The following is a 23940-nucleotide window of genomic DNA, read 5'->3' on the forward strand; positions in this document are numbered from 1 at the left end:
GATGCTGTAAACTTAAGAAGCTTTTGTAGTTAAGTATCTCCTTTAATTCATATTACAAAGCGAGAGGTAATGGTTAACTACTTGAGATGGCACTTTACTTGATGAAATGTCAATTACTAAAATGAAAATAAGCTAATATTTTGTTTATAAGGTCTTTTTAATTTTCTTTAAATAATATATCGTATTATTTATATTAAGTGGCGTAGCGGCGCAGCGCCGGCCTGTATTACACAATGGTTGTGGGTTCGATTTATATTTAATCCTTAAAATTAAAAAATAACGTATAATTTAAAATAGAAAAAAATGCCGTAAAAAAGCTATTAAGTAAATAAAACATTATTACGCTCTCTAAATAGATTTTACAAGACAAAGTGCAACGTTAACTTCCGCCACTCAATGCGTATAGAATGTATAAAAAGTTTTAAGCTGTTATATTAATAATACATAAAAGAGAAGATAGAGATAGATAAAAGATAAAAGTGCGATTGTAAATTACGGTTATGGATTTGATTCATTTTTTCATCTCTCTGCTAACGAGGGAAAGTGCGGTGTTTAGTTGCGCCACTCAACATATAATACCTCTAGACTTCCCACTGATTACTCTGCTATGTGCGGGATACAGTGTGACTAAACTAAAAAATTATACGTGATGACTACCGAATACCTAAGAACAGTTAAATATTTCAAATATTTTTAACCTACAATCGATTTCCTCCTATTCTTGTATCTCCATTACGAGTACACTCGAGATAGCTGACATTAGATTATGGAGAATTTTATATAATTTTAAATGTAGCGGCATATAAAATAAACTGTTATCTCAAATATCTTAAGTAGATAGGAAAAATAATTATAATTTATTGAAAATTTTATTTCTATTCGTATATAAATATTGTATTATTTAAAATTTAGCCTTAGTCGTAGCGCATTCGGACATCTACTGACTGTAGTCGCGATATTTGTGAGTTCGATTTCCATTCGGGGAATGATTATATCGACGGTCCCTGGGTAAAATATCGAAAGTGAAGTTAAGTTATATACCCGTTTAAAGAACGCATAAACAAAGATTTTTTGTTTATTTTTTAAAAAAATCTCATTAAATAATTGTAAATATATAAAAAATGTCATTGAGAATCTAAAATTAAAACTAAAAGGTTATATTTTTTTTTTTATTTTTTAGTTTTGTGATATTACGTGTTGAGTGGCGAAACTTAACGCCACACTTTGTCTTACTATATTCCCAGTTGGAAATCGAAATCACAACCGTCACTTCAGTCAGACGCTGCATCACGACGGCCTTAAAAAATTGCCTTTAAATTAAATTGTTTATCTAAAAATGATAAAGAACATACGATAAAACAATTGTATATAAAAAATAATTTATGACCACAATACAAATATATCTAGAGAAAAGTCGGCGATATGTCAGTCCTGTGTCGAACTCCGGTGTGATAACACGCTTCGCTACTCTACCATAGAAGTTTCGTTAACGTTTTTATGAGAGAACTTTTTTATATTTGTATGGAAGAAATATTATATTTACTTTAGTTGATTTGAGTTTTGTGTGTGACTTTTTTGAGAGATAAAAAACTTTTTGGGTAAGTTTTTTAAGTTTTAATTTAGAAATTGGTTGAATATGGGACGTATGTATAATATGATATGATCATTGTCAAGAAATAAAAATACAAAAGTATTAAATTAACAATAAACCAAAAACATAATTTATTTATACCCGAGTATTTTTATATTTTATATATATATATAAAATATATTATATATATATACATAAAATAATATATCAGCGAAGTTTAAAAGAAAACTCTACATACAATAAAAGTTTTTTTCTTATTTTTGTCACTCAATAATAATATATTAGCACTAATTTTGAATTGGACTTTTAAAACTTATGAAGTTTTATAAAATTTTTCATTATATATATACAAATAATATAATATGTATATGCAAATATTATTTACAAAATTTTAATCCTGTTAAAAACATTTTTTTTAAATGTAAATATTTTTAGGGTTCCGTACCTCAAAAAAAATGAAACCTGAAAAAAATGAAAAATGAAACCTTACTATTACTTTTTTGTTAAAAGTAATATTACCTTAATATTACTTTTTTGTTCTTTGTTTGTTCTTATCTAGATATTGCTTGGAGATATTAAACTGAATTTATATCAAATATTCACGTCCCTTGGAGCACAGAAAAAATTCTAGCTTCCAAGTGAACGCCATCAAAACTTTTTGCTGTATTTTGTATGAAAATAGCCTTATTAACAGTCTCGTCCGAAGCAAGAACTAACAAAACAAATAAAGAAAAAAAATTAAGAAATTGATAATGAATTTTTATTTTATAGAAAAAAATAATACAAATAAAAAAACAAACTTACATTTGTAGTTAATTTCAATTTACGGTCCTGAAACTGACACAGAACCCTCGATGGGCAAGTCCTATTCTCACTTGATCGATTCTATCGATCGATCTTTATAAACAAAACTTTAAGTAATATTTTTCAAATATTTTTAAACTCTCATCTCTGATGTCACTCTTTATAAAATTATGAACATTTATTTAATCGTATAAACAGTAAATAATGAAGATAAAAAAAAATATTTAAATATTAAAATTTTGCAGCTCTTTAAAAAGTTTGCTAAAAAAATAATAAGGCACGTTCCAAACAATACGAGAAAAGGAAATTGAAAATATAAATTGCAGCAATTTTAAATCAGAACTTTTCATTTTTGATTGTCACGTAATTTGAATGATTCATTTTTTATGTTTTTAATCAAAATGATTTGAAAATATTCTTTTACGAGTATTTAGATATCCTTCTAAATATTAGAGTACTAACGGACGCGCGCAGCTTCGCTTGCGTATTTAACGGTGAAATGTAATAACCCATGAAACATGCGTTCAATGAAATATTTTTAAGAATCTAAATTTCAAATTTTATAAAAATCGGTGGCGATTTAAAGATTTTTCCATACAAACTTTCAACCCCTTATTTGCACCCTTAGGGTATGAATTCTAGAAAACCATGAAACATATGTTCAATTAAATATTTTTAAGAGTCTAAATATCAAATTTTATAAAAATCGGTGGCGATTTAAGAATTTTCCCATACAAACTTTCAACCCCTTATTTGCACCCTTAGGGGGTGAATTCTAGAAAACCATGAAACATGTGCTTAATTATATACATTTAAGAGTCTGAATTTCAAATTTTATAAAAATAGGTGACGATTTAAAAAAAACCTACACAAACTTTCAACCCCTTATTTGCATCCTTAGGGGGAGAATTTTAGAAAACGATGAAACACGTATTCAATTAAATACTTTTAAAAATCTAAATTTAAAATTTTATAAACATCAGTGCCGATTTATTTTTTTTTTCCATACAAACTTTGAACCCCTATTTCACCCCTTTAGGGTTAAAATTTTTCAAAATCCCTTCTTAGTGGATGTCCAGATTACGAAATTAAACAGATTTGAAGGTGCGTAAGGAATAGAGTGTGTCAATAGTAGGATCTCTCTATCTCTCTGTCTATCCTTCTATATTGGGGATACAGCGCGAAACTAAAAAAAATATTTTCAAGGCCTCGCAAAAATGGAAAGGCGATGTTAGTAAGACGAGACGAATGTCTAGTAAAATTAACACAGGTTTTTTTCTTTTATTATTTCGTTTAGCTTTACGCGCATAGCAGCCCTGCTACCAACATTCCGTTTCCCATTTTCCGCTTAGTTCTGGAAGCATTGCGTGTTAAATGACAGAATTTAATATCGCGCCTTGCTTCGGAATCAGAGCAAAGAAATGAAAATATACATTTAAATAAATATTATTATAAAAAAAAAATCAATTAATATAAAACTGAGACTCTATTACAACAATCTAATGACGTCCATACAATACAAATAATACAAATGAACACACACGCACACACATATAAAGAAATTAGACTTAGTAGCAAAGGTCGCTTAGGCGTTATCTAGGTGACGTTGACCTCATGTTAGCAATATCTTAATAAACTATTAACTTCCATATGAATTCGGGCGGTATTGTAATAGTGCTGGGGTCAATTTCCATTCGGGGGAAAAATATTATCATTTCCTCACACTAGTGAGACAAACTACGGCGTTGAGCACCGTCACTTAACATGCAATGTGAATATGGGATATAAAAGGAGAACTAATTGGGTTAACTATATTCTCACTGCCCTGCCATGCATATTTACTCGTGAAGCTGAAGAATATCCAAACGCTGTCAGTTTTTTCTCAAACTATAAACCATCCAATAATACATCTAACATTAAGTGAACCCATCAATCAACCGTACGATTGAAATCGTAACGGAAGTTGTAAGCACGTTACAAGATTTATTTATCACTTCGCCGCATATATATAGAAAAAACACATAAATTAGATAAGATTTGTATGTGCTTGTATTATAGAAAAATACTAGTCATTGAGATATTTTTATATAATGTAATATAATGGTTTGCAATAACGCGGTCGTGACCCAAGGGCCTGGTTGAGGTTGAGGAGATTTATTGTGGAATCATTAGATTTATTTGCAAATTATACGATAGCCATTATAAAATAATGATGTTTATTGAAATAATTTAATTAATTCATGTTATTTAATATTAATGAGGCAGAGTGTGGCTGTAAATGCTACAGTTGTAGGTTCGATTCTTTTTTGGGGGAATGAATTATTTAATATTTTCATTTCATTGCTCTAGCAACTCACCGCGTAACACCAAATAAGGTTATTATTTCAGAAAACAATTAAGAAAAAGTAATAAGATAATTAAAAAAATACATGACAGGCCTTATATATTAAGTTAAAAAATGTTGAGTAGCGAAACTTAACACCACGATTCATCTCCCAGACCGGAAAAATGAATATAAATGAAATATAATCATCCCCGAGTGGGTATAGAACCCCTATACCAAAAACCTTATCAATTTTTTACCAAGTTGAAATTGTACCTACGACTATCTACCAAATAATCAGTAATTTAGCAAATATATTACAATGGCCTAAAAGCAAATATAAAATATAACACAATAACAGAAATAAAATGTGACCTCAATAAGAAATGTCGAAGGTGAACAGAATATTTATTAAACAGATTTAATTAATTACATATCCATATGAGTTGCAAATCCGTAATTTCAATACCTATCTAAATGTTAAGGCTACTTTTGCATAAATATAAGGTTTAAAATTATAAATACGTATAAAGATATAAAACTGCCTATTGAAAAGAAGGTCGCGAGTAATGCTTTGATTTTATACTTATGCTAGTGGTCGCACGCATTTTTGTTTTGGCAAATTATGATTTTTACCTTCAGGCCGTATCCCGAACATAGTAGGGTAGGCAAAGGGAACCTGGGAACCTAGTGCTCACGCAGTTCACTCCCATTAAGATTAGAATTTGTTTGACCGTGTTTTCTCTTCCCCGTACGATTTCATAGATATCATCCCTTAATGCTGCACTACATACCCAAGGAACTTATAATGTGACAAATTTTAGCGTTCGATGTCGCGAGTTCCGGTCTATCGCTCAGTGACGGAGTTTTATATGGATATATTTTTGGATATTTCCAGCAAAATAGGAAACTGAGGAAATAATAAAATAAAAGAGGTCGTAGAATAAGCGTGTGCGTATGATCCCAACGGGTACGGGTGGATTCCCTCTCAGGAGAGCGAATTATTCACTCTAGTACAAGGGAATGCGCATCAGGCCCCCACTCAACACCCAATTTCTCCAAAATTCAGCGGAAAGTGGGGTGCCTTAATATTAGGTTCCCCGGAACCTTTGTACCTAAAAGAAAAAATAACATGTAACTAAATGAATACATCATTCCACAAATTTTCTTCGATTTTCTCTTATAATAAATAGTACCACGAAAAAAAAGATTTCTTGTTTAAAGCTTTTGGAGTCCACCATATTGATTTTATAACGATGTCACTTTATTACGTGTACATTAACTGTAAAACCATTAGGCTGACGCGGCGCGCCAACGGATCTAAAATTTTACTATGCAAAATTGCATTTAATTTTAGTTATTTTTAACTTAACAATATATCCCACTTATTACAGAGTAAAGAGAATTTAGTATTACGACACTTCGTTCTCCATTTTTCGTTCATTTTTCTCTGCCACTCAATAGTGTTGCCAACAATACCACTCAACACGTAACAGAACTCTTCTTTAAAATAAAAGTTTTTTAAAAATTATAACTAAATTCACATTTTTTCTATTCAGATAGAAATGTAAGCGCAAAGTCTAAAAAGCAAAAGCAAATTATACAGGCTAAGCAAAAGGCGCGGGCTTGGACCTTGCTACATTCAAGGCGGAGTTTCTATATAAGTATAAACTCTTAATTTTCTTAACTTTAAATTAATAAGAGGCTATCGTAGCTCTGTGGCAGAGAGTCTGACTGTTAATGCGATGGCTATGGATTAGCTTCTCACATGCAACATGAGTTTGTTTTTACAAGAAAACCAAGTTCTTCAGGCTTATTTTTCTTGTCTTTTACGTTTTATTTTTGATATATTATTAGTGGCGTGTTAATTAATATGATTAATTAGTATTCTAATAATTAGTATTCTAATAATTAGTTTTAATTTTTTTTTTATTTTGATTATTTTTTACTTTTTTATGGAAAGTTATTTGTTTTGATTTCGTTGCTCTGATATTAAAACAAAACGGGATATTCGATGGCTCATCATGCATAATTTCAAAATTGTGTAGGGGGAACGGAGTGTCTTAACTCTGACATATCTTTCCTCTGACTATCCTCCTATAAGCTTGATAGAGGGTGAAGCTAAAAATAACAAATATTTAACTTTAACATACGATATTTAAGTTTAACCAATTTTGAAGTCTACGTATTAAGTATTAATACATAAATAACCAACTAAACCCACCTTACTTTAAAATGTATACCTCACCGTCGCAAAGACTAACGTTCACTTTAATTAATAAAAGGGATTTATATATGATAGAAAATTACAAACCCTTTTACTTACCTGTTTACTTTTAAGAAGCTTAATGTTGCTATACTTAAGTATTCTTTCTTATACTCGTATATGTTTATTTGATTAAGGCTTAGTGATATATAGAAATCTATACATGTAATAAAATTGTAAGTGTTCGCTAGGTTTATTTTTCATATATCTGTATATGTACACAACATAGAAGATATATGAGGAAATATATCACTAAGGGTATATATGTGTTTTTAGGATTCCGTACTTCAAAAAAAGGCATGTGTTACTCTCGCCCTAAACAAGCAAACGCGACCTTTAATTTTATAGTATGACTTTGCCTTAAATTCTGGTCTAGAACATGATATTTCATTTTCATTGACATTTTTTAAAGAAATCAGCACTGTCACGAATTATAATTTGAATTTTAATATAAGACTACTTTGTCTTCGTTGACGTTATGGCTCTACTGGAATGAAAAACTTGTATTTCTGAACAGTATACAACGAAAATTACATTAAAAATTGTGAACGAACCGCGGCGCTGAGTTCCGTAATTCGACACGCAATATCTCGTGACTTTATAATATTTTATTTTTATACATGTGTAGACATACACACACATAAATTATGTTATTTTAACATGTTAAATATATTTATATAAATTATATAACCTGGTCACAAAGAAATAATTTTACCGCTAATAGCAGAATCATGAATACCGTGTTTGCTTGTTAATATTTAATATATATATATTTAATTTTTGTTCAGTCTAGTCCTTCTATCAGTATTTAGATATATACATACATATGTACTGTATATTTTCTTTTCATTTATATATTTCAAATGTTACTTTAACTATATTAATTAACTATTACTAAATTAAATTGTTTAACTATATTACTAGCTGAAATTAAATCTCCATGTCTACGGTCCTTTTGAGCACAAATAACCTTCTAAGTCAATACAATTGAAATATACGAAAGCTTATGCTATCTGTTTTTTATTATTTTTACGTATTCCTCTTGTCTATAATTATATAACTGGGGGCTGTTTCGTTTTAATATAGAATAGATATTCAAAGCCGTCGTGGCCCAGGGATACAGCGTGACAACCAACTTGACAGTTGTAGGTTCAATTCCCACTCGAGGTAATGTTTTCTTTTTTGCTCTGTTAACGAAGAATAGAGCGGCGTAGAGTTATGCCACTCAACAAACTATGTCTCGAAAATTAGAAAAATGTTAAACTGTTATACGGTTATTTAAGCTAGAACAGAATAATTTTCTAACATTTTCTTCGAAAACGTTGAACTACATATATTTCAATAACCTTCGAAACCACAGTGTCCATGTACTAGCAGAAGGTCACGTAGAAACCATAAGCACCCCCCAGAGGGCATGTAAGAAGGGCTTCATTACGAGTACAGAAATAGATTTGCCTTGGCTGTGGTTTCTGGAATGCGATTATCTGTGTTTTTCACTTTTTCTATAGCACTTTAACTTATATAGTCAAACGATCTAGGATTTATAGGAGCGAAGTAATAACTAAAAAAAGTATAAAGATATTTTAAAACGGTAGAGCTTTCAAGAGTTATTTGCGTTTGACACTTCTTGACCATTTAAAGAAAGCTGGCAAAGCTTCAGGTAGAACTAGTTATGTATAAATAAATAAGTGTATCAACAGGTGTTTTCAGAATTCAGTGGGAAAAAGGGCAACGGAATTGGGAACGGTAACGGTAACACTACATTCCCTCTGTCTAGCTAAACAAAACAAGTATATGTTACAGATTTAGGCAAAAAATATATATTTTTTTACTAACATGAAAGAAAACAAGCAACATAATATTTTCTACGAACCCATCAATTTACATTAGTTTGTCACAAAGCAAGACTGATTGAAGTCACCCCCCTTCATACAAATTAGGTAATGTCAAGACATTGAAGAAAAAGTAATGTCAGTTATTTATTCAAAGTAATTTCATTTATATTTACTTACATTTTTTTATTTATGTGTTATAAGTTGTCCCATTTGTATATTTATTTAAAAATGTTCTTCAAAAAATTGATAAAAATCATGAAATATTTATATTAGGTATATCAGCTAGCGTCCCGGCGTGGCTTCGTTCGCTTGTTTTAATTAAATATCATTTAAGTGTATATAGGGAAAAGTGGTTAATTACTTTTAGTATAATTATCTTAACTGTTCAAACTTAATTATTTCATGTATTAAAGATACGTACGTACGACAAACGTGGTTTTGCCCGCGTAAATCCCTATTCTGCAGGAAGAATAGATATAGATAAGAAACTAGAAGTATAATCATCGAACAAGTGACACTACAATAAATCAAACATCTATAAGTAACGTGACAACCATTTTATTCACTAAAAGGGTTGCTATTGATAGCCTTAAGTAAATTGTGGGTGCGTACAAATATATCGACTGTCGAACAAACAACGAGAAAACTTCGCGGCGTCTTATTTACCTATTTTTTATTTGTTTTGTTAGATTTACTCTTGTAGTAAGCAAATTGACATCATTTGTGTCGGTGACGTCATTGTGACGAAATCTGTATTGATTTATCTGTTATATTTAATGGTTGTGGATTCGATTTCCAGTTGGAGAAATGTTACGATAATATAATTTCCTCACCCTAGCTTATCAAAGTCGTCCTATTAGAAAATTAGAATGGGCGTAAAGAAACTAACAAGCTTGGAATAAGCTACAAGCAAGGACATCAGTCACCCAAATGTAGGCTTCAAGGGTGTTTTCTTATGAGTTCCTTTCCCTATCTAACCAAATTCGAAATCATAATCCTAATACTGTCTATAAAATATGTAAATGAATATACAACATTATAACATAAATTTGCTAGAGAAATTGCCTAATTTGTGTGTAAACATCTGTTCATCAATATTTATCAGAAATTTATTAAATTATCGAAAGTTTAATAAAATAATAATTAATATTTATCGGAGTATATTGAAAATTAAATAACAACATTTTAATACTCTAGCTCTAAATAATAGACTATTTATAGAGGATAAATACGAAATCCGCTGAAATATTATATTAAAACTTTTTAATTACTTTTTGGAGCTTTTCACTGTATCCCACGTTGTAACAGATCAAGAGGAGACTTGGGAACCTAATGTTAACACACTCTGTTCCCATTGACTCTCCTCCGCTCCCCACTTCAGCGCCGAATCCTGCAGGCATTGTATTTTGAGTGGCGTAATTCCTCCCCGCTCTTTGCCTCTAAAATATTTCAATTCTCCGAGTGGGTTTCGAACTCATAACCATCGCACGTCGAGTTGCATCGTCGTTCCTGTCACGACGGCTGCAACTCGACTTGACTCTTTAATAGAACATGCAAAGTGATTTTTATATATAAACTAGTGGACCCGAACGCGGCTACGCCCGCTTGAACTATACGAATATTTATGAAATTATTTTCAGTTTTTAATAGAGAGATGCGTTAAGCAAGCTCATTTTGGGTGACGTTTTCTTACAATAAACTTTGCAAATCGTTGCTTAGCAACGGTTGGATAGCGACGGTTGTTATTAACATGGCGGAAAAAATTGCATGTCAAATTAATAAGTAATTTAATATATTGGTATAAATCGAAAATATTACAAATATGAGAAAAAAAAGTATCCCATGTTCATCCTGACACCCTCAAGTATCTCTATATGAGTATTTTATCACAATTAAATCAACGGTCTGGCCCTGATTGCGTAAAAGACAGACAGACAGACAGAGTTACTTTCGAATTCATAATACAGGTATATTAATACAATATTTTATTTCGCTCCGAGAATACCTTCTTTGCTATCAATATATCCATATGTCAGCATTATTATTGGCACTTTATTAGTAACATACTTTAAGTGTTTGCTCGGAAAACTCAATTAGGGACTACTTATAGAAAAGCACTTAGTGTGAAATATGTATGAATAACCGACCGATTCCAAAAATAATATTTTTACATTAGTTCCTCTATTAATTATATAATTAAATATTTTAAATAACTTCACTAAAGGAAATTAATTATTTCACAGAATTCGTAAAAAAGAGCGGTGTTGATTTCAGGTAGAAAGTGGAGTATCTTAACTCTAAGTTCTCGTCCTACCATAAAGCTAGAATTTAATTAAATCTTTTCTATATAATGAATTATAATACTATAATTTTCTCTATAATAAATTATTCTATTAAAATAAGTACTTGTAAATGGTAAAGTTTGTTTGTTAGTTTGTCCTACTTTGTATATAGGAGTATGATGGATGAAATGTTCAGGATAATAGCCTGTGGGGATGGACTTTTATGTAAGGTATAATGGCCGTTACGTGTGGTTCGTACGAAATTCAAATAATTTAAGTAAAAATAACATTATAACGTGGCATCCCCTAAGGCAGGGTTTTAACGGAGTTAATAGAAATGTGAGTGAAACAATGAATGTAATGAAATTGTTCTGTTCTTTTCCGAAATGATACATTTAATATTTATTTTATTATTTCCTTGCTCTGGTATTGAGGCAAAGCGCGGCGTAGAGTTCCGCCTCTTAAAACACAATACCTCCAGAATAACATTCCTTAACACTAGGTTCCCAGGTTATAGGAAGCTATATAAAATAATTGTTTCTTTACTTTTTGCTCCTTTCAACAAATTTTGTAAGGTTGACTTATGTAGTTAAATGTATAAAACTGAAAAGCATCATCTAAACTTCTTTTTAGAAATATTTTCCTCTAAGGGTTCCGTTTTTCCTTTTGGAGTACGGTACCTTAAAAATATACTCATTGTAACAAATGGAGTTGTCAATTTCATTTTATTTAAAAAACAGCCGCCATTTTCTATGGTGCTTAACCTTTTAATTATTTCTAGGCAATTACATTCAAAGTAATGTCGAAGTTAATTTGAAAGCAGTATAAAACGTGTATGTTCGTGACTAGAATACCGTCATGACCAAAATCACCGATGACAGCTAATGATAAAACCTTGGCTACATTAAGGCGAAACCACTATGTTTAAAGCCTCGTTTAAAGGTATCTGGTTATTATTATTTAGCTAGGCTATTGGTTGAAGTGGTTGATGAATCTCATTAGAAGGCCAGAGATGGTTAGTTCAATCCAGAATGTTTGTAGAACTTGAGTAGGTCGCTGGTCCTTCATAATTGATGTTATTTGTGCGGTGTTTAGTTCCTCCACTCAACACGTGACGTCTTAATTTTACGGATAATGGAGAGCCTCGACATTGTGTGCGTAATAAAGTTAAATTATAAAATCTCTTGGTTATCATCCTAGATGTTTTTGAGTGGCTTTTAAGATGTAAAATGGAAAGTTTCGTTCATATCCTTTGGAATTTTGAGTAATCCTGTCTTAACTTTCTTATTCTCATACACTTTACTCCTCTTCCGGTACATACTCGTACGACGTACCTAGGTACGCAATGCCTCTAGAATTAGGCGGGAAAATGGGGAACGGAATGTCTTAACACTAGGTTCTCTCTGCCTACCCTGCAATGGTGTGGAAAAGAAGGTACGGTAGGAAGATATCTCTGTAGAGCTATAAGATTTTAAATAAAAACAAATAAAAAATAAAATACTGCGAGTTACGAGCGAAATATATTTAGTATATAAACATTTTATTTTTCTATTTTTTAAGGACGTTACCAAATTTACATCGAAGTTTTAATCTAAAATTAATATAACCAAATCACTTGTTATTGATTCTCTTATCTTCCAATATGTTTCTATCAAAGGCAGGCTTCAATAGCAATGTAATACTTGCTTATCGGTAGCGATGTCATGATTCATTCAGTTTTGTATGAGAGCTTATGAATGATGTGTGCCATGACACGATTTCAGAAGAGAAATTAATTTATTTATAAAATGTCCAAGTATATGTAAATATACAAAATACTTGTTTTAACAGAGTAGGTACAGGAAAGCTAGTGTTCAGACACTCCGCTTCCCACTTTCCACAACGCAATTTTACAAGGTGTTGCCTGTTGAGAGGCGGCACTCAACGATGCGTTTTGCCAAGGAACTAAATTATTAAAGAATAATAATTCATTCCCTTGATACTGAATCGAACACACAACCATCGATTCCAGTCACACGCATCTGCCGCTGTGCCGCGGCGGCCTCTAACTTTCTACGTGAATTCGAGATACGACTTATTTTTTACATAAATATAATAAGTATATATTTATGTAAAAAATAAGTAGATATCAACATTTATTACATTTTTCAAGAAAATAAGAAACTAATAAAAATTAAAGTTTCTTAAACACACGACAGACATTGTTTCTTCGTCCGTGTTCTATTGAAATTTATTACATTCACTTCAGGGAGGTCTCCGAGCGTAAGATATATGTTGAACTTTCTTTTAAATTGAAAGTTAACATTTTTACACTTATACCATTGTATAGTACGGTAGGCAGAGATAATCTTATACAACGATTTCCGTTTCCGCTCAATTTTCCAGGATTGCACAAAGTGTGAAGGCACTCCGTTATTCAATTTCCATACGAATTGTATCGTTTTTTAAATGTTATCTTTCTATTTTCAAAGTAAAACACTTTTGAAAATTATTTTTCCCCTATATAGTCGTAGTTAATATATCTAAAACAAAATAAAAAATATATCTAATATCACGAGCTTCTATAATGTATACAAAGCGGCGGGTCCGGGTCAAAAATGTGTTATCTAACACCGAATTATACACGATCAATCTGGTTAAAACATTATAAAAAGAAAAGATATCAATAAATTGTACATAAATAAATATACGTTATTATACACTTTGACCTACGGAAATTTCAAATAAACAAATTTGAAGCCATCGTAGCGCAGTGTGATAGGCTTCGACTGCGAATAGGTAGCTCTTAGGTTCGATCCAAGCTCAGGGAAGTAAAGACACAGGGCGGCGTTAGGTTTCTACAGTCAAATATAAATTATTTTCTATCTATTTGTCTATGCGGAAAAAATATGAAATTTCATATTAAATAAATAAAATTAAAACCGTCATTACACAAAACAAACACGATATTGTCCCGCATTTAACACAGTTGAACAAACTTTAATGAGCTCGGTAAATAATTTTGTATGAAAATCGAAATTCTACAAATAAAATGAATGTGGATAATAGATACTAGATAATACTCGCATACATTATAGTATAAATGTTAAGACGAAATTTTTTTTGCTTTAAGCTTCCGCATGGCTGACAAAACATAGTGTCAGAACACTCCCTTCACCACTGTTAATGTTTTCTACCAAAAGTCAAAAAGGAAATGGGACATTCGTCTATAATTTTAAATAAATATTTTATAATATATTATATAATTTTAAGTAAATATTATTTAAAATGATATAAAATAACTAGAAGATGTATTATGAAATAAGGTCAATATAACAGAGATTGGTGTCATTGACAGTGATATCAGCGATGTTGTCAATAGCGGTTATCTCAACACGTTTATCAAGTGTTAGATTTTTTAAAAAGCTATAATAACAAGATCTCTTCACACTGTATTCCATATATAAACGAGACACTCTGTTATATACTTTCCGTCGGATTTAAGAGACATTATAGGCTTTTTAAGTGTGGGAACTCGAAAGAAGTAAAAAAGTTACCAGACTTCTCAACTATTGCAAAATCTATAATTGTGTATAAAATGTATTTTATAATTGTTAATATAAATGACAATATAAAGAACAAACTTCAATGAACATCAAAGAAATGAAAGTATAAATTAGTTCATGAATGAATGCAATATACCAGCAAACTCGACCAAACTTTTCAATTTATTATGTTTTTCAACTTCAACTTAAATAATATCGTTCATTCAAATAAATGAGAATAAATTTATTGAAACATTCGATATTTGTTCAATTAGTTCAATATTACAAACTTATATAAAGTAAATTATTACTTTTCAATTAATAATGTTCTAATTGAAGAAGAGGAATTATTACTATAATATAATCTATATTAATATTAGAGGTATCAAGCCTTTATGATAGCGTTATACTGTAAATGCATGTATTATATACAAATTATTTTCATTTTTGCTCTGGTAGACAAAGCACAGCGTTGAGGTCCACCATAAAGCCCACAATGACCCAAAAATTGGGCAGAAAGAGGAGATCGGAGTGTCTTGACACTAGGTTGCCTTTGCCTATCCTGCTATGCTGAAAATGCAAGAACCTGCTTTCCTTCTTCTTCTTAATACAATTGGTCAACGAAACTACAACTTAGTTTTAATGGAATTGCAATTTAGTTAGTTTGTGTTAAAGTAATAAAACTGTAGTTTGCACTACTTTAATTTATAGCCAAGTATTTAAACGCTGGCTATTTTCTTGATTCAATGTCTTTTCCGTCTTTCAATCACTTTTATCTTTTAAATGCAAATTTTAAACACTATGTCTTTACTTAAGTATTTGTTTTATAGAGCAATTTCAAAAGGTTTATTTATGTTTAATAATTGTAACTAAATCTATCGTGCTGCTCGGCGTTGAGTTCCGCCACTCAAAACGCATTAATGAATTCGAGTTGAAGTAAATAAATGGAAAAAAAGGATTGAACCTAGCGAGAAAACTCTCCATTCAGCACTTTCCAATTTTAAAATGAAAGCAGAGAATAGAGTGACTTCTGTCTAGCATTTCTTAGAAACGTATAAAAGTTTGAACATAGCTGCACTTGAACCTGCGCCTCTTGGAAACCGTTCAAGCACTCTCATCACTAATCCATACGTCTACCATATAAAATGCAGAAGGCAAATCCACGCGAATTTAGTAAACATTAATTAAGTACTATTTGCCCCTGAGCTTGAAATGTGATAATGCTTCTGTTTATTCGGAAACTTAATCTTATTAAACAACTTTTTTTAATCATTGTTTGGTAAATATAAATATACATTATCCACCTATAAAACTCATATTATTAGGGAAATAAATATAGTAGTATTACTTTATATTAACATATTATAGGTTCGACTCTCACTTGGAGGAATGAGTTATTATTTAATCTTTTTATTTTTTTTCACTGTGGTAACTACTTCCGCTACTCGACACAGAATGACTAATCGCTAATTCGACAAGGAACAGCTTCTACAGCTTCTTCTAAGAAAGTATTAAAACAATAATTATAACATGTTTTTTTTTTTCTTTACAGATATCCACATTTTGCAGGTAAGACATGAAGAAGAACGAGTGTTTTTTTTCTTTTCTACATTTTAAATCGGTTACTAAAACTAGCTTTAAAACTATTTTTAATTAACCCTTTTATATTATGCTTAAATAATCGCGAATCTACGGTTTACATATTAATTAATTAAATAAAAAATGCCTGCTACTTTATAATCCTCTATTGTCAATTTTCAATCTATTTATAGATAGATATACCTATATATATCCACATATAATATAATATTATGGCTGAACAGAATCACCAATGTCAAGCATCCAATTGTAGATTCGATTCCCATTCGAGAAAATAAAAATTTAATATTTTCATTTCCTAGCTCTGATGTCAAGGTAAAGCGCGGCGTTGAGTTCTGCTACTCAAAACGCAAAGCCTCCAAAATTTTGTAAAAACTGGGAAGCGAAGAGTTTTAACACTAGAAGCGAAGCTAAAAGAAGAAAACATTAGTATTTTTTTCTATGTAAATAAGCCCACACCCCGCCTACCATCCATACATACAGTATTTGAAAAAAAAACAGTACAGTATTAACTATAACACTCTAACACTCGAATATTTCCATGATGTAAATGGCGTGCCCTATCTCTGAGCAGATTAGTCTGGCTTTAGATTTAGTTTGCACGATAAAATGTTTTTTGATGGCGCCGAAGTTGAAGTGATTCTGATTCTGTAATTTCATTTTGTAAATGATAAATATAATATAAATATTTTTCTATAATAATATAAATAATATAATTGTCTTACGATATAAATATCCGTAGTCTTAGTAGATGCTGATATACTAGTCAATATAAGTACTCTTTTTACAGCTTTACATTTTTTTCGGCATGCGGCAGAGTAGGTAGAGGGAAACTAGTGGCTAGACACTCTGTTCTGAATAATAGAACCCAGCGTTGTATAGAGGCACCGATTAATTTTTGAGAACTTGCGTCTTAAGAGCAGGACTTCAATATTACGTTTTAATTTCACTTTAAAAAAGTAATATTTAAAAAGCTAACCCGATACATTAGTAACTGAAGGACATACTTTGAAGGAAACGTTTTTATAATTAGAAAAAGATTAAATTAATAAAATAAATAAAACACACACTACTATTTATTTAACAATATTTTTTATATGAATTACTAACTTACAAATGGAAATATATATTTTTATATTTAAAACTACATTTAACCACGCAGACAAAGCCACAGGTCTATATAGCAATCTTCATCCCAGTTTTAGCATCTCATATCTATATATATAAAATCTAAAGGTCACTCACTCATCACGAAATCTCAGAAACTACAAGTGCTAGGAATCTCAAATTTTGCATAGGAGTTACTTATAGGACGTAAGTGCTCGCTAAGACGGGAATTTGCAATATTCGATTTCTAAGGGGTTGTTTTTGGGGTCGAAAGTTTGTATGAAACTTCGTCACTAAACAAATGCTAGGAGTCTCAAATTTTGCATGGACATCACTTATAAGACGTGGGTACTCATGGAGACAGAAATTAATAATAACGTAGTTCACGCAGGCGAAGCCGCAGGCGGGCCGCTAGTAAATAAATATAAGCGACAACTCATGCGTCCTTATGTCAAGATTTCATGATATAATTCATTAAATATGAAATATATTTTCGATACAAGATATATATATGTAAATCTTACAGAACTGCAAATTATATTAGTCTCTACTGAAAGGTTAAATTAATGTTAATAATATTTATTATTTATATGCCTTTATCTGTCGAGATATTTCTGATAGAAAGCTTGAAGCTTGAAGAAAATATTTCTTCATGCTTAATATGAATACTAAAATATAGGTTTAATCATATACAAAATTCGGCGTTGTGTTCCGCCACATGTCACAGCTCTGGAAACGTGAAAATAAAATATTATATTAGGACGTTTATAATATGTTTGTGCATTATTGTCCAAATAAGTGTTTAAATATAAAAAAACTAAACCGTTTTTAACTTTTTCTCCGTAACAAACCTGTTTCTTTGACATGGTTTTGGCATCTATTGTTAATTTACTCTGTTTCATACTTCTCTTTAAATTTCCAAGACCTAAACTATATCGGCTGGATGCGAATAGCTGAAGATAGAGCTCAGTGGCGTGCCATTGGAGAGGCCTATGTCCAGCAGTGGACGAGGACAGACTGATGATGATGATGATGGAACTATATCTATCAAAGCTGAAAAGTGAAAATAACTTAAATATAATCACTACCCCGACTGAAGATTGAACCCACAAACATTTCTTTAATTTTTCATAGCTACACTCTTCCCACTGCGCCACAAAAACTTAAATGAATAAAATAAACATACATCACATATTCGTAGACGTATAATTTAATCACCAACTTCGAACGATAGCAATATGTATAGAGAAATAATATATTAGACCGAAGGTAATAGCTTGAGGGTATTTCGAAGTAACTGAGTAGAATTATGAGTTACTTTCAAATAATAATAATATGTTATTGAATCGATGTTAACTTTGTTAACTTCTACCAATATGGTAAATAGCTGTCCAAGGCTAATATAATGTTATGGGATATAATAGAAAAGCTATAGAAAAACTTTGAATAATAAGAATTTGATTACCAAATGTAGTCATAAATTTCATTGTTTGCGTACATTTTTTTTCGATTTCATATTTATTAGTCGCAGTTGGATAGCGTGTCATTGTAAGCGCGATAGATGTGGGTTCGATGCCCGTTCAAATACAATAATTGTATTTATTTTCTCTTTTTTTGATTAACGACGTGAAGTTGAAAATAAACCTACCCTAAAATAAATTTAAAATTACAAAAAAATATATTTATATAAATAATTCTTTAAATTCTAAAGCAAAAATATAAAATAAATCTAATTCAACAAAAAAGGTTAAAAAGAACAAAGAATATAAAGAGCCAAATAATCAAATCTTGCAAATGTAGGCTTCTTATTCCATTGTTTCCACGCCACAAAGGAAAGGGCTTAGTAGGCTATGTTCAAGATGCCCAAAGTTTGGCGCAATTTTTTTACTATTTTCACCAACAAAAGGCGATTGAAAACTTACAAAAGTCGCAAAATAATATGATAAATTGTAATCCTAATTATATAAGAAATGAGTACCTATTTAGAGATCAACCTAACACAGAGAATGATAGTGTTTTAAATTATACAGATTTTTGCTTTCAAGGTCTCGAATTTGAGTGCCAAGTGAGAAACTAAGTGCCTTATCACTGGATTCTCTCTGTTTTTCTCATATATCTATACTGACAAAATCTCATATACAGGAAAAAATCAGTCAAGTGCGAGCCAACATAAGAGGTACGCACTATTCTATTTTTCAAAGCGATTTGTTTCAACCAATCGGCTTATAATATTAGTATCTTTCCTCTTGAAGGAGAAAAACGGTGTAATTTATCATTTAAAATGAGAATATTAATATCGTTACTATCTAGAACTCAATAGTTGTTTATATGAAGCTACATGAAATTTCAATTACTTACTTATATTTTAGCCGAAAACCCACTGAGAACGTAAGCCTATTTACATTAGAGATTGCGCCAGAAATACTCTGTTCGAGAGGTTACTCACTCCTCGAAAAATTATAAAGCCTGGAAAATATTATACAAATAACAAAACGACAATTTTATTTCGTTATACTTCTTTAAAAAAACATCTTTACATTTTCGTAGATAACTTCAACGCTTTCAATTAATGAAGTTATTATTTTTTTAGCTTCTCGCTGTAGCACACAAAGCAGGGAACCTTGTAACCTAGTGTTAAGACAGTCAGATCCCATGAAAACACTTCCGTTTGTTACTTTTCGTCGAACTTAGGAGGCATTGCGTGTTGAGTGGCGGAATTCAACGCCGTGCTTTGCCTCGTTACCAGAGCGCGGAATCGAGCCCACAACCTGTCGAGTTTCTTTGCTATTAGTGCGTATGTTACACAATTGTAGACGCAGTTTATATATATAGAAAAATATACAGAAAATTTTCTTAAAACAATGACAAGTCTCTCAAGTAATAAAGGCGGAATTTTTACTATCTAATACAATTTTGCATAAAACATCAAATAGAGGAGGAGAGTGTGATAGGACGTGGAACATTTTGCCATAAAAAGTAATAACCCTTTTATATAAAAAAAGTTTTAAAGATCCTTTCTTGACTGTAATAGCAAAAATATTTAACTAAAGGCATTTGGTGAAAGTTATGGGATCCATCTGATATTCACTTTTATAAGATTAGTTAAATTGTATTTTGCTTAAAATCTTTAAGGACCTGAAAAATTACTTTAGTTTTTGCGTTTTCATTTCTTTAATTCTATGCTGTACTTTAATGAATATAAATCATTACTCCGAGTAGGAATCGAATCCTAAGCCATTGTGCTTTCAGTCGACGCTTTCCCACGAAATCTCTAAATTTTATGCGTTCATATTTCCTTAATAACGTTAAAATTTGATTTGGAATAAGAGAATTTTTGCTAACTTGTTGATAAAGTAGTACGCTATTATGCCTTACACACGCGTATCCATAAATAAACGAAAGAAAAAGGTTGATTTATTACAGAGCTGTTTCGTCCGTTTTATAAAAGAAAAGATTTATCCATGTACATTATAAAACGCACATAAGACCATAAGGTCTTTCATTTTTACTTCCTTTTTTTAGTGTAGGTATTAGTTGAGTAAATAAAATCTATTTTTTAAGCTGAGTAGAGAATTATTTACACACTTTTAGTTCACATTAGTATTGAAATATAATACATCTAACCTATGTTTTCAATATTTATGTAAATGCATACGTAAACGTTAATTAAGGAGTGTATTTTTTCATTCATAGTAACGCCTTGCTATTTTTTGTTATAAAATAGAAATATTTTTTAAGCTTCATTCTGTATCCCGCATATACAGAGGGAATCTGGGGATCTTGTATTAAGACACTCCGTTCCCATTAAGACACTTCCGTTCTCCACTTTTTGCCGAATTGCGATCGCTCTTGAGTTGAGCGATGATTCAGTAGAGCGATTCATCATATTTAAAACCCTACATATTGAAAAGTCAAAACAAATATGATTATATTTTTAATTTACATTTTTTTAGATAAAAAAATGAACTTACTACCATTGTTTCGAATTAAAAACACTAATTGTACCTCAGTGTTTGAAGCAACATTTTAATATACCTTAATTCAAATAATAAATTATAATGTTAACTTAGAGCATGGTCTTCACGTCTATATTAAAAATTCAGTAATAACAAGAAATGTTTTGTAAATGTTTTCAAAGGATCTCGGGCAAAAGGTCACTTTGTATTTTCACTGTTATAACCGAAGTCCACTTTGTACCAGAAAACATATTATAAGCCAAAACCCCTTTCCCAAATTCTATGTTAGGTATATCCATACTAATATTATAAAGCGGAAGAGATTGGTTTGGTTGACTGCGCTAAACTCAAGAACTATTATTATTTTTTTGTGTCGAAGTCCACATAGTGAGGTTATGCGTTCAAAAATTTTTAACAAATTAAAAAAAATAAAAGTTAATAGTTCGTTACGTACCCACTGGCCGACCAATTCTGGAGGTTTTGCATCTTGAGTATCGGAACTCAACGCCGCGTCTCGTTGTGCCCCTGCGCCACACTAGCCCCAAGTATTGATACTTGGGGCCAGTCATATTAAATAGTTGAATAATGAAAAAGTAAAATGCAACTATTCATTATTTTATTTTTATCACAATCTTTTTCTCGAAGTTAAACTTTAATATGGCAGCTAAATCTTATTTTAATGAGAAATCGCTAAGTACTACGAGTATGTACTTACATAATATGAACATGGTTATAAATTACGGTGTATCAGCTTTCTATGAAAAGTAGGGCTCGTTTGATGAAGCGATGGTTATAGGTTGAAATGTAATAATAATAATATTCGAGAAAATACTTGTATTTGGATGTTTTCTTTTTAGTTAGACAAAACGAGGCCTTAGTTTCTGATATCCAGGATTTTATCTATATAAATAGGAAATGGATTCAAAATTCCTTCAGATATTTTTATTTGAGCTAGGTAAATGTTATGTCCAATCAAAAGATTTGAATAAAACATTATTGACCCTAGCAAATTTGCATACTTTTTTTACTTTCAAATTTTGTTCCCACACAGGCTTCTTAACGGACACTCATAATTTAATAAAATATTATATTTAAACAACTGGATAAGTACGAGAGGGATTCGCCCACCGAAGCTTCCGCACCAATTTCAGGATTGAAAGTCAACGCACATTATCTTGATACCAGAAAAATAAAAAAAAGTTTTTCCCTCGAATGGGAATCAAATCCAGAACTATTGCAATTACAATCAGGCTCAGTCTACCGAAGTTCCCGCAACTAATATTACAACATTTTTAAATTCTTGCTGTTGTTTCCGCTTTGTTGAAATTATTCAAGAATTTTAAGCGTTTTTATTTAAAATTGTATTTTAACTTCCAACTTGTATAACTACATTCTTATGAGTTTTAAACTTAAATCACGCTATTTTACATTTTGCTATCAAATTTAATATGTATTAAGTGCGGCAAGAAAGTTAACAAAAGTTTATATTAAAAACTATGTTTTCTTATTATTAGGTTTTTCTACCAAACTACCCTAGTACTTTCGTCTTGCTCTTGTGTCAATATAATATCGTCTTTTAATATAATGTCAGTAATTTTGGGTAAACAGTGTCTAGCTTTCCTTATAATAAATATTGTTTAATTAATTATTGTTGTTAAATTCGCTATAATTTTTTACTAAGTTCAATGAACGTTCCTTTTCACATTATAAATCCCAAAAATAACTTTAACGAAGTAGCTTTGTATCTATTGTTAATAAAAAAACCTCGTTAAATGAAAAAAAAACGTGAAAAAAAGTAGATGCAAAATAGAATTATCAGTAATTGCGCTATTAAGTGTCTTATCAAAAGATAATATAATATGTTTGGGTTCAATATTATAAAGCTATGTTATTATCTTTTGGATATTGTTAATACGCCATTATCGAAATAATGTTTTATTTTAGCTTTTCGTTTTTTCGTGCATAGCAAGACATAAAGAGAACCTAGTGTTAAGGCAGAGGCCACAGTAGCGCAGTGGGACAACGTCCGACTAGAAAAGCTACGGTTGTGGAATCGAATCTAACTCGGAGTAATAAATGATTTCCATTTCTAAGCTGTGGTTACACACAGGTCACATAACAGAGTAAGTATAGGGAACCTAGTGTTAATACACTCCATTGCCATTAAGACAAAGCGTGAAATATATAAAAAAATATACAAAATGAAATACTATAATGAAGAAATCAATTCAATTAATCTTGTTTCAAACACCAATTTGTCTTAAGATAGCTACTAACGATCCAACATTGCCATCTAAATCCTATTTAAATGAATAGCTGTAATATGAATTTCAAATATTTCATCGCTGGGTGGAGTCTGGAACACTTTTAATGAATTTTCAACTGAATTTGAATAGAGCCAAGTGTTCTGCCGATTGTAAACTATATTAGTCTCTTTTTGATTGTTTCTCTGGGGCAGATATCTTTTTGGTAGGATATTTAGAAAACGTAACAAATACACTCATGTATTTAAGCATTTCTTAAAGTTAATATCCCTCTACAATGTAAAATAATAGCCATAATAGCATCTAACCTGTACAGTAAATGGGGCGAAAAGAAAGTTTTCCGAAGAAATTTATCGGTTAACATGCTACAAAATGTTATGATTTCACCT

At 30.8% G+C, this 23940-nt stretch overlaps 1 protein-coding gene across 2 annotated transcripts in view; it reads left to right on the forward strand.

The window, feature by feature from the left end:
• The first annotated feature begins 1412 nt into the window (after positions 1-1412).
• Positions 1413-23940, forward strand: part of LOC146537917 (prolactin-releasing peptide receptor-like) — a 41665-nt gene continuing 19137 nt past the window's right edge. Inside the window, exons 1-2 of one of the 2 annotated variants that reach the window (XM_085187954.1) lie at positions 1413-1598; positions 16178-16194. The gene's annotated coding sequence lies outside the window, so the exon portion shown is untranslated. The remainder of the gene's footprint in view (positions 1599-16177; positions 16195-23940) is intronic. The other variant, XM_085187955.1, reaches the window with a different exon arrangement.

Source organism: Heliconius melpomene, chromosome 7 (genome assembly GCF_056956725.1).
Source record: "Heliconius melpomene rosina isolate 202511_hmr_F chromosome 7, ASM5695672v1, whole genome shotgun sequence".
Taxonomy (NCBI): Eukaryota; Metazoa; Arthropoda; class Insecta; order Lepidoptera; family Nymphalidae; genus Heliconius; species Heliconius melpomene.